General features: G+C 39.5%; 1 protein-coding gene across 1 annotated transcript in view; it reads left to right on the top strand.

Moving 5' to 3' along the window:
• The first annotated feature begins 2,128 nt into the window (after positions 1-2,128).
• NRG2 (neuregulin 2) overlaps positions 2,129-14,806 on the top strand; it is a 242,900-nt gene continuing 230,222 nt past the window's right edge. The window contains exons 1-3 of the mRNA XM_072749755.1: positions 2,129-3,085; positions 3,362-3,493; positions 6,258-6,333. The gene's annotated coding sequence lies outside the window, so the exon portion shown is untranslated. The remainder of the gene's footprint in view (positions 3,086-3,361; positions 3,494-6,257; positions 6,334-14,806) is intronic.

Here is a 14,806-nt window from a genome sequence, read left to right as displayed (position 1 = left end):
CACCTAGGCAAACCTGCCTGCTAAGTATTCACAGCTTCCTTCTTCTTTTAGCCGGGGCCCCGTTCTAGCCAGCAGAAGCTTCTTTGGATCTGGGCTGATGTTTGCTACTTCCCGCTAAAGAGCAAGAAACAGGGCAAAGCACCATGGCTACCAAAGAGTAAACTGGAGTGGTCCTGTGGGAACCAGCCCCAGAACCACCCACCCATCCAGTGGTCCTTGAAATGGTTCCCTGAAGAGGAGGCCCATTCTGAGAGAAAGAAATCCAGACTTTGGGCCCCATAAAGAATTTCTCCTTAGTTGGGCAGGGGCATTCTCCAGCATTGCGTAGTACACTTTTAGTGCGGATTTTTCTGAACTCCCTCCCTTGTCCCCAAGTCTGCAGGGAAGGGAAGAGAAGACCTGTTGGTGAACTTCCCACCGGGCAAAATTTCAAGTGAGAAAAAGGCAGTGGCACCTCCAAGCTCACACAGTAGCAATCAGGACCCTGGATAGACCCTGGCCCCAAACTGGGACATAAAGGATGAGTGGCAGGGTCTCCGAACAGAGCAGAGCCGGGTATTATACTCCCAGCTGTAAAATGAGGCTAAGATCTGTTTAAGTCTGATATAGAAGAGCCGCTGTTCTTCTTCTCAGGTTTACCTTGCGCAGAACCAAGCTCTTGCCCCTTTAAGAGAGCTAACAGGAGCAAGAAGCCCAAAGAGATTGCGACGAGGGGGCACGCGCTTATGGGTCCCTGCCATTCTTTTACGCTAATGACTGCTTTCTCCAGGACAGAAAACCAGGGTTTAAAACTTCTTGGACCAACTTTAGAGTCTAAATTTCTTCACTGTCCCAAACTTTTACATCCAGGGTTCTGAAACAGTTTGAGTTTGGGAACACCCTGATTTTCTGAAAAAGTGTCTGTCACCAGAAACTGAGTTCTTAGTTCCCCAGCGCAGAGGCAAATGATGAAGTTTCTAGGCAAAACACAAGTTAAATATCATTTGCATGCTTACTCTGGGAATTTTAAGCTCAAATCAGCAAATGACTGAGACCTGGATCTCTCCACATAAATAGGCACTTATGTTATGCTATTTATTATATATATACAAAATTTCTGCCATTATATACCAGTTTCTCTATTTTACAAATGGTATCTAAAAGGTAAACAAGGTTAACAATGGCTTTTCCAAAAACAATTCAATGATAAGTGGGATATTTAGCACATTTTCACTACTCAAAAAGTTAATTTCAGGATAAGCCTGTAAATGTGGGGCTTTGGTCAGACTGGGGAGGGGATGGTGGTGAAAGGCGGCTTTCCTTAGGTTAGATAATATAGTAGCCTTAAAAGGCAGCCGGGGAAGAATGAATATTGACTCGAAAGTCTTAAAAAGTTTAGAACCTTCAAAAGAATTTCAAAGTTAGATTTGCATCTTAACATTGAAACTCCATTAGAAAATTTGTAGATTTGAAAAGACTTCTAGCCATTTGTTAATTACCTAAATAATATACTTAGTAAATGAAAAGTCAGTTCCAGTGTCTGGCTTTTTGAATTTGTTATTTTGAAACAAACAGTTGTAAAATTAAATTGATAATTTCAATACAATATGGGAAAGGCAAAGGGGAAACGAAATATATCAATATGCAGCAAAATATCTGTGTTAATTAAAATTCGTCAAAAATATTCCCTTTCTACTCAAAGTTTGCTTATTTTTAAAAATCTGATGTCTTTATATTTCTTGTGCTCTTTTATTAATACTACACACACATTTTGAGAACAGAGATTGCTTTATTTTCAATCCCCACTATCTCTGTCGTTAACAAACCCTTACTAACAAAAAATTGTTCACAAGTGAAACAAACATTAGACAAAACAAGAAGGAAAAAAGCTCCACTTTTCCTCAGCCTGAACTATGGGTGATTCTAAATAATTTAGTTTTGAAAAGTAAAAATTAACACACACATTTATAAAATAAACTTGGAAGGAGGGAATCTACCTCTGGGTAATAAACCCTTTTGACTATATGGAGTTCCCAACAGACAATATGCTGATTAATACCACAGATTACCAAAATAAAAGAGAAGCAAGAACATTAGAAATTGTGTTTTCAAGTGCTACTTTAAATGCCTTTTTAAAACTAGACAATTATCTTCAATATCCAAATCATTAAAACTAAGTGGAATGTTGAATTCCAAGTGTTCATAGTGGAGGAATTACCCATTTCTTCTCATGGCTATCTTCCAGGAAAATGAAGGGTAAATGTTCACGTTTAACAACAAAGACTAATAGTAATAGTATTTCATCAATCATTTTTTAAATGCACATTGTCCTTCTATAGCTCACCTAATCTGTAAAATTATACCTCTCCAATGCTATTTTAATGTTTAAAGATATGAATTAAACATCCAAAATCTGAAGAGAACAATCCATGTGACAGAACCCTCGCATTTCACAAAATGTTTTCATTCTAAGCATTTGCAAAAGAGTTAAATAAACGTAGCACGCATTCTAAATTCGATCAAAGATTCCAAGAACCCGATATTTTATGTACCCAAAAGGCCCAAACAGAACCGATGCAAATGTCAATAGCTCATTCTCTTCCGGCTGATGCTTAAAAGGTTTTACTAGTACCCAAAGGAATGAAATCAGCAACTCTCCACACTCTAGTCAACAGTCCAATTTTCAAAGCAGCAATTCGCAAACGTTAGTTTGGGCTGGAAGCAGTGGGGGGTCTTGAAGTAATAAAAAAAAATTCCTTTTCTCCTCTGACAGTCTACCAAAAGAAGTCAAACCAAATTCCGTCTATTGTAAAGCACTGGGACCTCCCTTCCAAGGACACGGGAAACAAGCATAGACACCGCTGCCAAAAAGCTCTCCGAAAGCACCTGGCCCGACAGAACGAATTAGAACCCTCAAGAGGGTCCCTCACAGACAGCGGAAATGAAGGTGGCATTAATTCAGGGGCAGACAGCAACGAGCCAAAGAAAGTTGCCCTAGCCGGACTTGGGCCTTTCTCTACCCAAGTTCAGAATCAAGGCAGATATATTTGTGAGGGTCCCTTCTACAGACATATCAGCCGCCTCCGGAGCCCACTGTCGCTCAAAGGTAAGACCCCCAACTTCGCATCCGTTCCTTTTGCCCCCGAACAAAGGCAGACGAAGCGGTAGAGCTGACCTAGCTCCGTGGGGCTGCGAAAATGCCTTGTTCGGGCCACTCATCCTTGGGCCTGCCTTCATTTGCGATGTCAGTACCAATGTATTATTTTTTATTTTTACAACGCATCCTGGGCGGGTGTATGCATTGCGGGGGTGGGGGTTGAACAGAGGAGAGGAGGGGTTGGTAGTGAAGCCTAGAACCCTCCTTCTTCTCCCCTCCTGCCAGGGCTGCTGTGCAGGGAGTGTCAGCCACGTTTGGCGCACTGTCCCAGGCCCGGGGCGAAGGTGGTCAGGAGAAATGGGGCTTAGGGATTGCTAAGCAAACGGCACCACTGGTGGTCTACAAGCGTCTGCGGAGGTAGGATTGTCTTTTTTTTTCCCCCCCTTTTATTAAGTGGCGTGTGATTTTGTTCTTTTTTGGAGGTGGGAGTTCGTTCGTTCGTTCGTGCGCTACGGGGGGGGGGGGGGGCATGTTGCTGCACTGCCAGAGTCCCCGGAGGGAGGGTGCGAGGATGTCTACAATGGTACAGTAATTATTCCTGGGGCATAAGAGCGCAGTTAGAGGGGACGGGGTGGGCGGCACCTCGAGTTGTGGCAGTGGCAGCACGGAAGGTCGCGAGGGGCTTACCCGGGCGGGCGGGCGCTGTCCTGCCGCAGGTGAGGGAGGGCGCGGGCTGGAGGGAGGGAGGGCGCGCGCGAGGCAGGCGCTAGGCTGGCGCGAGGAAAGGGGGAGGGGAGCAGGGAGAGGAGGACGCGCGCGCGCACACCTGTCCTGGACAGCGGCGCGAGCCGAGCGGCGCCTCACTCCGGCTCCGCCGGCTGAGGAGGAAGGAGGGCAGGCTGGCGGGCGGGGGCGGGACGCCGAGGGGAGGAGGAGGAGGCGGCTCGGACGGCTGGCTCGGCTCTCGCTCGTTCTCCCTCCCGCGGGCAAGTTCGGCTCACACCCTGCCTCTCCCGCTCACTCACAGCCCCCTTGGCTCTCCCTCCTCCTCCTCCTTCCCCTGCGGGATCCGCTCGTCGCCGCCGCAGACGGCAAGTCGTGGCAGCCAGACGTCGGCGCGTAACCCGGCGCTCCGTGCGTGACTCCGAGCGACGTCAGCGCGCGTTCCGCGTTACCCACCATCTCTCCCCCATCCTCCCCCCGTGGCTCGCGCTCTCCGCCCTCGCGTCCCTCCGTTTCAGTTGCCGTGGCGGCGGGCGGCGAGCGCGCTCCCGCCGCCTCCCTCTTGCGCGTGCGCGCGCCTTCTCCGCCGTTGGCGCGTCAGCAGCCGGCGGCCGAGGCCTTGAGGCGCGTCCGAGGAGAGGGCTGCCTGTGGCCTCTTCGCCCGCACTTCCTCCACTCACCGCCCGTGGCGCCCCTAGGAGGACTCAATCCACCGTTGGGCTTTGAAGGCTGGAGCGAGGCTCAGGCGGGGCAAGAACCCCGTTGGGCCTGCATCAGCTCCAACTTAGGGCCCTAAGCGGCGTTACTGGTGCAGCTACCACCCTGTCGCTCTCTCCCCCCGCCCCCGTTCCGCCCGCACGTCTCGGGAGGCGATAGGCCTTTCATCTCCCGGGAGGGTCTCACCTTGGCCTTCAGTCGCCCGCCGAGAGGGCTAGAAGGGCAGAATTAGCATAAAAAAGAAAGCAGCGAGACCACGTTCAGGCTCTAGCCCCAGGAATCCTTGACAGGAAGCGTGGGGCTGCTGCCCAGCCTCCCACGCAGTGTAGGTGAAGCTGGGCCCCTTTGAGGGACTGTGACTAAGGACAAAACCTTGATAAATATTATTTATGCGTCCTTGGGCTGAGAGGGAGAAAGTGGAAGAGACGAGTTATTTTTCATAAATTGCTACGCAAGAACGAAATGCAGAACTATTAAATGTCCTTTAAGAGTTTTCTTGAAATCTTACCAGTTTGACAGGATTTTTGGTGCATAGCAACTTTTTCCCCTCACTTTGTATGCTGTCACATCTCCCATCGTGTAACACCGCGTACGTGGAAGATGGATCAATTAAAGATTATCAGCTGCCAATAAATAGAAGGTGTCATTTATTTAAATAGGTCTCAGAGAAATTAGTCTGCACTTTAGAAAAATTTAGTCACTGTCCTAACTTATTTAACTGAGTATATTTTATTTCGAAGTTACCTTGCAATACACAGTAAAATATCCTTTTAATAGGCAGTATTAGACTTTTAAACTCATTTATTATAGGCCCAGACCTTTTTTTTAAGGAAGCTTATCTAGTTAAGCCTCTGAGGCAAGTAGGAGTGAGATGAAATTAACCCCATTTTATAGATGAGAAAATCGAGTTACAAAAATGTAAGTCAGTTGTTCAGAGTTGCAAGGAGTCTGTCACCGATAGAGGGAAACATCTTAGGTCTTTTATTACCTACTTTATCCACTAAGCCAAAAATCCCTCAATTGTTTACTTCTAGGTGTCCTTGGATGCCCCTCTCCCCCTCCCCATGTATTATAAGCAGTGCTTAATTTGGTAGGTATTCCTGGAGACCCCCAATCCCAGAGGACTCTGGTTTGAGGTTGGAATTTTCTGCCATAGAAAACTATAGCTGAGCAATAAGTTATTGTGAAACAATTCGGATTCCATACTAACAGCAAAATGTTTATTAATCCCTAGTTAGTGGTAAAATTTTTTAGACAGGTTTAAGAATGATGGGTCATTTCTTTTGAATTGCTTCTTTATTCACCTCATCTTTAGGTGGCAGCACTACTATATAAATATCTTTAAAACTACAGTCTTCTGCAACTTGATATCCTAAAGAGTGTTTTGTCCTAAATACATCCAACTCTATTGTGGAGATTAGAAATATGAAATCATACCTGAGAATTAGAATACTTAAGAAGTTCTAGAGGAGGAAAAACAAAGACTTTCAAAAGAGAAATTAATACATGGAGTTACTGAAGGAAAAGATTTGAAGGTTTTTAAAAAGCTTTTTTTTTTTTTAGCTGTATAAGGAGCAAGTAGCATCTTCACTCTAAACCTGATCTTTATTGAACCAGCATAAAATAACCTTTCAAAGCAAACCATAGTTTCTCAATACTGCATATTAAGAATTTTATAAGTTTAAACTTGCTAGTTGTATAGTTGCTAGTATTCTAACTACAATTTTATTTTTTAATTAAGTGCTATACCCAACGTTGCACTTGAACTCATGACCTCCAAATCAAGAGTCGCATGCTCTACCGACTGAGCCAGCCAGGTACCTGTACTTACAATTTTAGATTTGGGGTGCAATTTTCTTCATTAAACTGCATCAAGCTTGTGAGAATCCCAAATAGCACCTTACTGTTGACCCTTGTGGAAGAGAAGAACTCTTCTTGGCTCCTTTCTTTGCTTCCTAAATTGTTCATATACAAACTAAACCACCATTACTCAAACTCAAAAAAGTGATAATTTCAGCTAAACTATATATAAACTGATAGCAACTCACAGATATCCTATATCTTATTGCTGCAGTGTTTGAGGGTAATAAATTGTGATGTATGGGGCTATTTGGATAAAAAATTCTCTAAGTAGAACTTTATCATAATTTTGTGTATTTACAGTAGTTCTCTCTGTACCCCTTTGTCCAAGCTACCAAACAAAATTGAATTTACATGCGTTTCAAAATAGACTGCATTAGATTTATGGTATGCACTATGAAAGAATATAGAAGTATGACCATCAGGAGTGGGAGAGCACATTATTTCTGGGTAGAGGTTGAAGGGTTAATAAAGTCTTTCTTGATGGCAGCTTCCATCTTTCTCAGGTTAAACTTGGAGAGAGTCTCAAGCAAACTGGTAGAGCCCAAACTCAGCAGTATTCTGTTAAGATTTTTAAGCTCTCTGGTGCCAGCAAATCATGCAGCCTGGGGGCCTTTGCTCCAAACTTCTGCCAACTCCATTTTGGCAGTAGGGTGTTCTGTTGAACAAAGTTTGCACGTGTTTGGGGTGTGAAGTGGTTCCTCAGGCATTTATCTGGTTTTATTCCAGTTTGGGGACTTGAAGACAAGAGTCAGAAGCACGAGACTTGTCTAGTTCATATGTGCCCTGACAGACTATGTTAGTTATCTTGAATTTCCCCTTAAGCAAGGGCAGGTTTTTCTTTGTTGGTGTAGAATTTATTGAAGTGGACCGCTTACTTCTTAAATGATGACATGATCTTGAACCAGTTCTCAAAAGCAGGTAAGCAGAACCCTCTCTTGTTGAGGGCACAGAGCTGTGGCAAATCACTCTTCATCCTCCTATCTACATTATCACCATATATCGCTTAAGAGCAAAAAGGCGAGTAATTATTTAACTTGATCTCACTGTCATAATTATGAGCCTCTGATCTTTTTGGTATTGATTGTCTGGTTTCATCTTTTTTACCTACTTTTTCCCGTCCCAGAGTCATTGGTTAACACCACTTGACCCAGATATGTGTGCTAATTCGTGTTATTTCAGGGAGCCTCTCTTCCTGCGGGAAACATATACATTCACAATTTCCATTATTTGTTTCAAATAATCCTGATAGAAAATCCTTCCATAATCTGGGTTAACAGAGTTTGAAAGCCATTAAACTGCTATTGGATTTTTTTTTCTTTTTTGTTTTTGTCTTCCTAGTTTAAGAGTAATGGAAAGAAAAAAGTGCAAAAGTAAAGGTTACAGATAGATATTGGAATGATGCTATTACTTTTAACCATGATCAGTGGAATGTCAATTTGTAAGATATAGTATGGTAACTTGAAAATGGTTGTTATATTTGATACTTTTACCAAGAGTGTGGCCTAAATTCCAATTTGCACCTTTCCCAAGTCAAAACTGCCCTATGGGAGAAGTTAGAAAGGAAAAGGAAACCTGGGCCTTTCCAAGGAGTGAATCTATCTGGAATGAAAGTACTATTGAATGTTATTGCACATTTTATGATGACCCAAAATTCCTTTGTTTACTTTAAAATATAAATGAGCTGTTATTTTACTACCTGGAGCAGTGTGTACATACAACCAGATTACACTGCCCTCTGAAGCTAATTTAGACGATTTTTATAACCAAATGCAGTGGCACTTTGTAATTAGATGATCAGTTGGTTTCTCTCAGTAGTGAGTAAAATACATCAAGGGAAAAATAAAGATAATCCTCCCTGGGAAAAATACAAAGTAAGTTCTTTCTTTAATATTTTGTGCTCTAGTATTTTTATCTTTAAGTATATTTTTTCTTATCTACTTAGATACTCAAAATTAATTATTAAATGTAAATGGAATGTAAGTATATTGATTAGTTTTTTTACTTCCTAGCTAGTAAATCGATATTTACTTGATAAATATGTTTATAGAGAAGAAATCCTTTTATTAACCTTTAACGTTTATTTTTTTTAGTAATCACTATACCCAAGGTGGGGCTCAAACTCACAACCTCGAGATCAAGAGTCACATGCTCTTCCGACTGACACAGCCAGGCACCCCGAGAAGAAATGTTTTTAAATTACTCTTCTGGAATTCTATTTATGTGTATATATATATTCTATAAACATATTACAGGTGATGTTTAGATGGCGTTTTATTTATTTATTTTTGCCTCGAATTTCCTTTTGGAAAGTATTACCTGCTATATGAAGACAAGTTCTCAGAACTCACCACTGTTTATCAGTCAGGCTTATTTTCTTAAATCATTTATTGAACAATATCAACTGCCTGTTTGCCAGCCATCATAGCAGGTGCTTCAACATAACCAAATCCCTGTTCCTATAGAGTTTCTAGTTTAGTAAGACAGAAGACAGGTAATAAACAAATATATAATGCTGGATAGTGATAAGTACTAAAAAGAAAAGAAATGCAGTAAAGGGGCAAGAGTTCATTGTGTGATTGTGTGTGTGCATGCCTCCCACCCGATATTTTAAATAGCATGATCAAGGAATGTTGAGGAAGTAACATTGGGGCAGAGAGCTGAAATAGTCATGAGAATATCTAGGGAGATGTTCTAGACATAATGAAAAATTTATGCCTCATAAAGTCACCCAACTATAATCCAGGTAACAACCCATGTGGCAACTATGTATACATCTTTTTTTTTCTTAAGGGAGAAAAACTCTTCAAATTTCCTGTGTACACATTAGGTTTTCAGAAAAGTTTATCATTTAATATCATTATTGCTCTGTATTTCCCATGGTTATTATTCCATTACTTAATACAGTAAGATTTATGGTAGATAAAGCTTCACAATTCCTTATCTGCAATTCCAAATTCCAAAACATTTTTTTTTCTTAATTTTTTGGTGTAAAAACTGATCTGAACTGACATGACTCTATTTAAAGTCTTCATTATTCCATTTGGTGTGATATTGATGCATTTCATTATGGAAACGTGTTTGATTAGAGGCCACTGCCAGGACAACATAGGCTATGTAAAATATAGATAGCATAATATGTTACATTTCTAAAATATAAAAAAAAATTTAATTCAGAAACCTATCTGGTCCCAAGAATTTTGGATAAAGAATTGCATATCTACCAGATTTATTTTTGTTTCTCTCATTAAATATCATTATTGATGTTAATCTTTAGATATCTTTTATTCAAAGTATAATGTTTATATAGTGCTTTTATTATGTACATGGCACTATGTAAATATATTAGCTCATAAACTCCTCACAACAGCCTTATGAGTAAGTTTTACTTTCCTCATTTTACGAATGAGAAAACTAAGGTGCAGACAGATTAAGGAAACTGCCAAAATCACACAGTTACTAAGTGACAGAGCTAAGAATTGAACCTAGACAATTTTCCTTCCTAGCTTGCATTCTTTGCCAATAAACTAACTCTCCCTCTTCCTATCCCTTTCTCTCTCTCCTCTGCTTTGGAGAAGTTTAAATATCAGCCCTTTCTAAAAGCATGGTTTTTTTACTATGAAATATCATACGTCAAAATTTTACATTTTCTTTACAAATATCCTTCAACATATTTTTTTTTCATTTTATTTTATTTGGCCCTGGTGCAATTTCAGCCGATTTGTTTTCAATTGAGATCACAGATTTACTTATCCTCATTCTCAGTCTGATAGACTCTCATGTTAACCTCATCTTTAACCACCCTTTTCTTCACTGAATATCCTTGCATAATGATGAAACACCTCCCTTATTATTATGGCCTTGTCAGATGTCAGATCACATTTAAAAATTTGCATCTCGTTTAATGAGAAGTACCACCTGCTAAATAAAGCTCTGTCACTGATGTGTAGGTTTCTTTCACTCAATGGATTACATAACTGCTTCAGACCACTTTATTCTAGGCATATTAAACTCACATTTTTGAATTGAAACTGATTTGGTTTTCATTAGTTTGTCCTCAGGTAAGAATTCTCCACTACCTATTAGAAACTGGGATCATTTTTATATTGATTCATTGATTGATTGCAAGATTGAGTATATTTTATGAAGTTACCAAAAGACTATCATAACTGTGTAACACAGGGTCACTTTGAGTAAGTATATTATATTGAACTTTCCAAGTATCTATTCTTGATCATCCTAGAAATACATTGTGAGACATTAAACAAGTCACTTTAGTTCTCTGTGAAAATGAATATGTTGCCCTTGAATACAAAGATGAAGGTTCTGACACACACACTCAATGAAGCATTATCTTTTGTGTAATGTTGATAGACTTGTTCTGATCCAAACAATTTCTCAGGAGTCATTCAGCAGCTCATGTTTGCCAAGTTTAGGGATGGAGTCAATGGCCACCAGAGCTAAAATGGAATCAAACCCATCAATTTTACCTCATTAGCATCATTTTGAACCAATGGAGCCAACAAGTCAGTTATTAAATTGCTGAGAAGGAAAAAGGAGACTAAATATATATGTGAATTGAGATTGGTGATAAAGTACATCATTTATATAAAAAATTGAAGACTTTACGAAGGATTACCTTCTGGACCTTTCTGCCTGTATCTCCTGAGGGATCAAGAAGATGACCTTTTCTCCTAAGACCATGTTGAGGAGACACAGCTTGTCTCCAGCTAGTTCCTCTGAAATACTCTACATTGGTAGTATCCAACAAAATCTTTGAGGCACACCATATTTACCAAAGTGTAACAGTGTCTTGGAGGTGAAAATTTCATATTTATAGTTCATTCATCTCAACTGATTATAAGCAATGACTTCAATGAATTCAAGTGATGAATAACAGCTCTTCTGTTTTTCCTAACCATTAGTTAAGAGATTCCTCCTCCATTCAGTGTGGTAGTCAAGAACATGGTTGGGGTAATCCAAGTTTTCTGATTCAAAACTCTGCTCTCAGATTCCTAACTATGTGATTTTGGGCAAATTACTTCATCTCTATAGGTCCGTTTCCTCATGTGTTTGAAATGTGTTTGATTAGCGGTCACTCTAATACCAAATAAGGTATTACCTTATTCTTAATACCATAAGAAATGCCAAATAAGGATGTTAATATCAACAGCCACATAGGTATAGTATGAAGATTGAATTAGTTAATTCATAAAAAGCATTTACAAGAGGATCTGGCACATAGTAAGTGCTCCATAAATGTGAACTCCCACCCTGTGGCACTAACTTTTCCTACCTCTCTTAAGATCCAAGCCAAGTTCTTGGTCTCTGTCTGTCTCTCTCTATGTCTCTTTTCTTCATTCAAGTCACAGGCCTTGACCTGATTAAAACTCCTCTTCAAAAAAAAACAAAAAAAAAAAACCAAAACAAAACAAAACAAAAAAAACTCCTCTTCCTCATAACTAGATTAATCAACTGCATTGTTCTCAAAAACCTTCAAGTATTCTTTCCTTTTCTTGATTTTGGACGACTATACTTACTTCCTCTATCTGAATACCCCTTAATGGCTTCTCTAGGTAGTGTGTCTTCCATGTACACATTGAAAGGTTTTTCCTCATTACTACAATATCAGTTCCTTGACAGTAGGGACTGTATCTCAATTACTCTATTACTCCAGTGCCTCCCCTCCCTGCTGCACAGTTTATGTTAAAGAAAAGTTTGTTGAATAAATAAATTCATTTGGCCTTTGTATTTTCTGCCCATTTTGTCCTGGGTATTCTATTCTGAACCTCCAGTTTTCCTGAAAGTTCTCTTGTTCCTTTTACATCTGGAAATTTTAAGTTCACCTGGTAATGCTGAGATCCCATCCTGGATCATCACAGTTTTTTGACTGACAGATATAAGAGGTTCATTTTGCCACACAATCCATTCATTTGTTAGAAAGAAATTTCTCATTTAATTCTCCTAGATTTTGAAATTAAATTACTTAAATTAATTAAATTAAATCACTTATAATCTCTTGGCTCCAGCTAGGACAATTATTCTCTTTAAAATCTATCATTATCTTTGAGAGAGGGATTCTATTTTGTAGAACTCTTCATCTGATTACTTATTTGAAGATATGGCCATACTACCTTCAGTTTCTTTACCTGCAGAATAAGCATCAGCTTCAGGTGCCTGGCTGGCTCAGTTGTTGGAGCATGTGACTCTTGATTTGGGGGTTGTGAATTCAAGTTCCACACTGGTTATGGAGATTACTACTAAAAAAGAAGCAGCAGAAACAGCAGCAGCAGCAGCAGCAGCAGCAGCAGCCCTCTCTCACTTGGAGTAGGTCAGGATGAACTAGATCAATCTCTTAACATTTTTCTTTTTAAGACATACAAAAGACCTATGTAACACATGTATTAGCTATAAAGCTTGATAATATATGATAATATAATGAACTATCCAATCAAGAATTAGGAACATTTCCTAATAACTTGCATCTACCTCCACCTGGGCTTCTCCTCTATCTCTTCCTTTGTCCTCAAGGGTGCCCAGTGTCCTGAATTTCATGCTTATCTTTCCATTGCTGTATTCTTTTTAAAATTTAGTTTTATGACAAGTGTACCTATGCTAAAACAATATTTTGTTTGACCCATATGTTTTTGAGCTTTAGAAAAATGCTGTCAGCATGGGAGAAGATATTTGCAAATGACACATCAGAAAAAGAGCTAGATTCCAAAATCTATAAGAGTTTATTAACACCCAAAGAACAAATAATCCAATCAAGAAATGGAAGAAGACATGAACAGACATTTCTCCAAAGAAGACATACAAATGGCCAACAGACACATCAAAAATGCTCAACATCACTCGGCAATAGGGAAACACAAATCAAAACCACAATGAGATGCCACCTCACAATGATCAAAATGGCTAAAATGAGCAACTCAGAAAATGATAGATGTTGGATAGAATGCAGAGAAAGGGGAACGCTCTTACACTGTTGGTGAGAATGCAAGCTGGTACAGCCACTCTGGAAAACGGTATGGGGGTTCCTCAAAAAGTTAAAAATAGAGCTATCCTATGATCCAGCAATTGTACTACTAGGTGTTTACCCCAAAGATACAAATGTGGTGATCTAATGGGGTACTTGCACCCCAATGTTTATAGCAGCAATGTCCATGATAGCCAAACTATGGAAAGAGCCCAGATGTCCATTGACAGATGGATAGACAAAGAAGATATGAGATATATATATATATCTTGCCATTGAAATCTTGCCATTGAAATCTTGCCATTTGCAACGATGTTGATGGGACTAGAGGTTATTATGCTAAGCAAAATAAGTAATTCAGAGAAAGACAAATACCGTATGATTTCACTCATAATGTGGAATTTAAGAAACAAAACAGAGGAGCATAGGGGAAAGGAAGGGAAAAAAAACAACACAAAATTAGAGAGGGAGACAAACCATAAGAGATTCTTAATCATAGGAAACACACTGAAGGTTGCTGGAGGGGAGGCGGATAGAGGGATGGGGTAACTAGATGATGGGCATTAAGGAGGGCATATGATGTAATGAACACTGGGTGTTATAGAAAACTGATGAATCACTGACCTCTATCTCTGAAACTAACATATGTTAATTAATTGAATTTAAATTTAAAAAAAGAAAAAAGAAAAAAGAAAAATGCTGTCATCCAATATATAGTTTTCTGGGATTTCCCCCCTCTTTTTTGCCCTTTTTACTCAACACTATGTTGCCAATATTCATTCATGTTGTATATAATGATTGTTGATTTTCAGTATCATTTTCAATATCATTCTATTATATGAATATATTGCAGTTTACTCTTCTATTGATAAAGAGTTGAGTTGTTTCTAGCCTTTTAAAAAATTATAAACATCATTGCTATAAAAATTCTTATGTATGCCTCCTGGTCATACATGTGAAGTGTTTCTCCTGGTTATATATCTAAGAGTAGGATTGCTGCGTTGGAGAGTATACAAATATTCAACTTTGTGAGATAAGTAATGCCAAATAGTTTTCAATTCTCTCACAGTTTACGAATCCTACTTACTCCCAATATTTGGTATTGTTACATGTAACTTTTGCCAATCTGGTGGGGGTGACATGTTATATATCTGCTTTTAATAGGATGGAAGAAGGAGTCCTCTTAAAGCTTTCTAAACTTCCTCTTTCTTTCTATGTATTAAGAGCTTGCAGCCTCATTTGACATTACTGTGCTTGGGAGTTCCTTTGAGAGAAAGTATTTATTTGTGTGATAGTTTCTGCTAATGGTATAGAAACTGAGATGGGATGGAGTCTGCTAACTGGATAGTTTACATGTTGCTTTTAAGTTGATCTTGCATACACATACTAAAATTTCTTGTTAATGCTCTACAGAAATGGAAATTACATTCTTTAATATTGGCCCATTAATT

Source organism: Vulpes vulpes, chromosome 2 (genome assembly GCF_048418805.1).
Source record: "Vulpes vulpes isolate BD-2025 chromosome 2, VulVul3, whole genome shotgun sequence".
NCBI lineage: Eukaryota > Metazoa > Chordata > Mammalia > Carnivora > Canidae > Vulpes > Vulpes vulpes.
The sequence above is the reverse complement of the archived record's forward strand: the minus strand, read 5'-3'. Positions and strand labels throughout refer to the sequence as shown.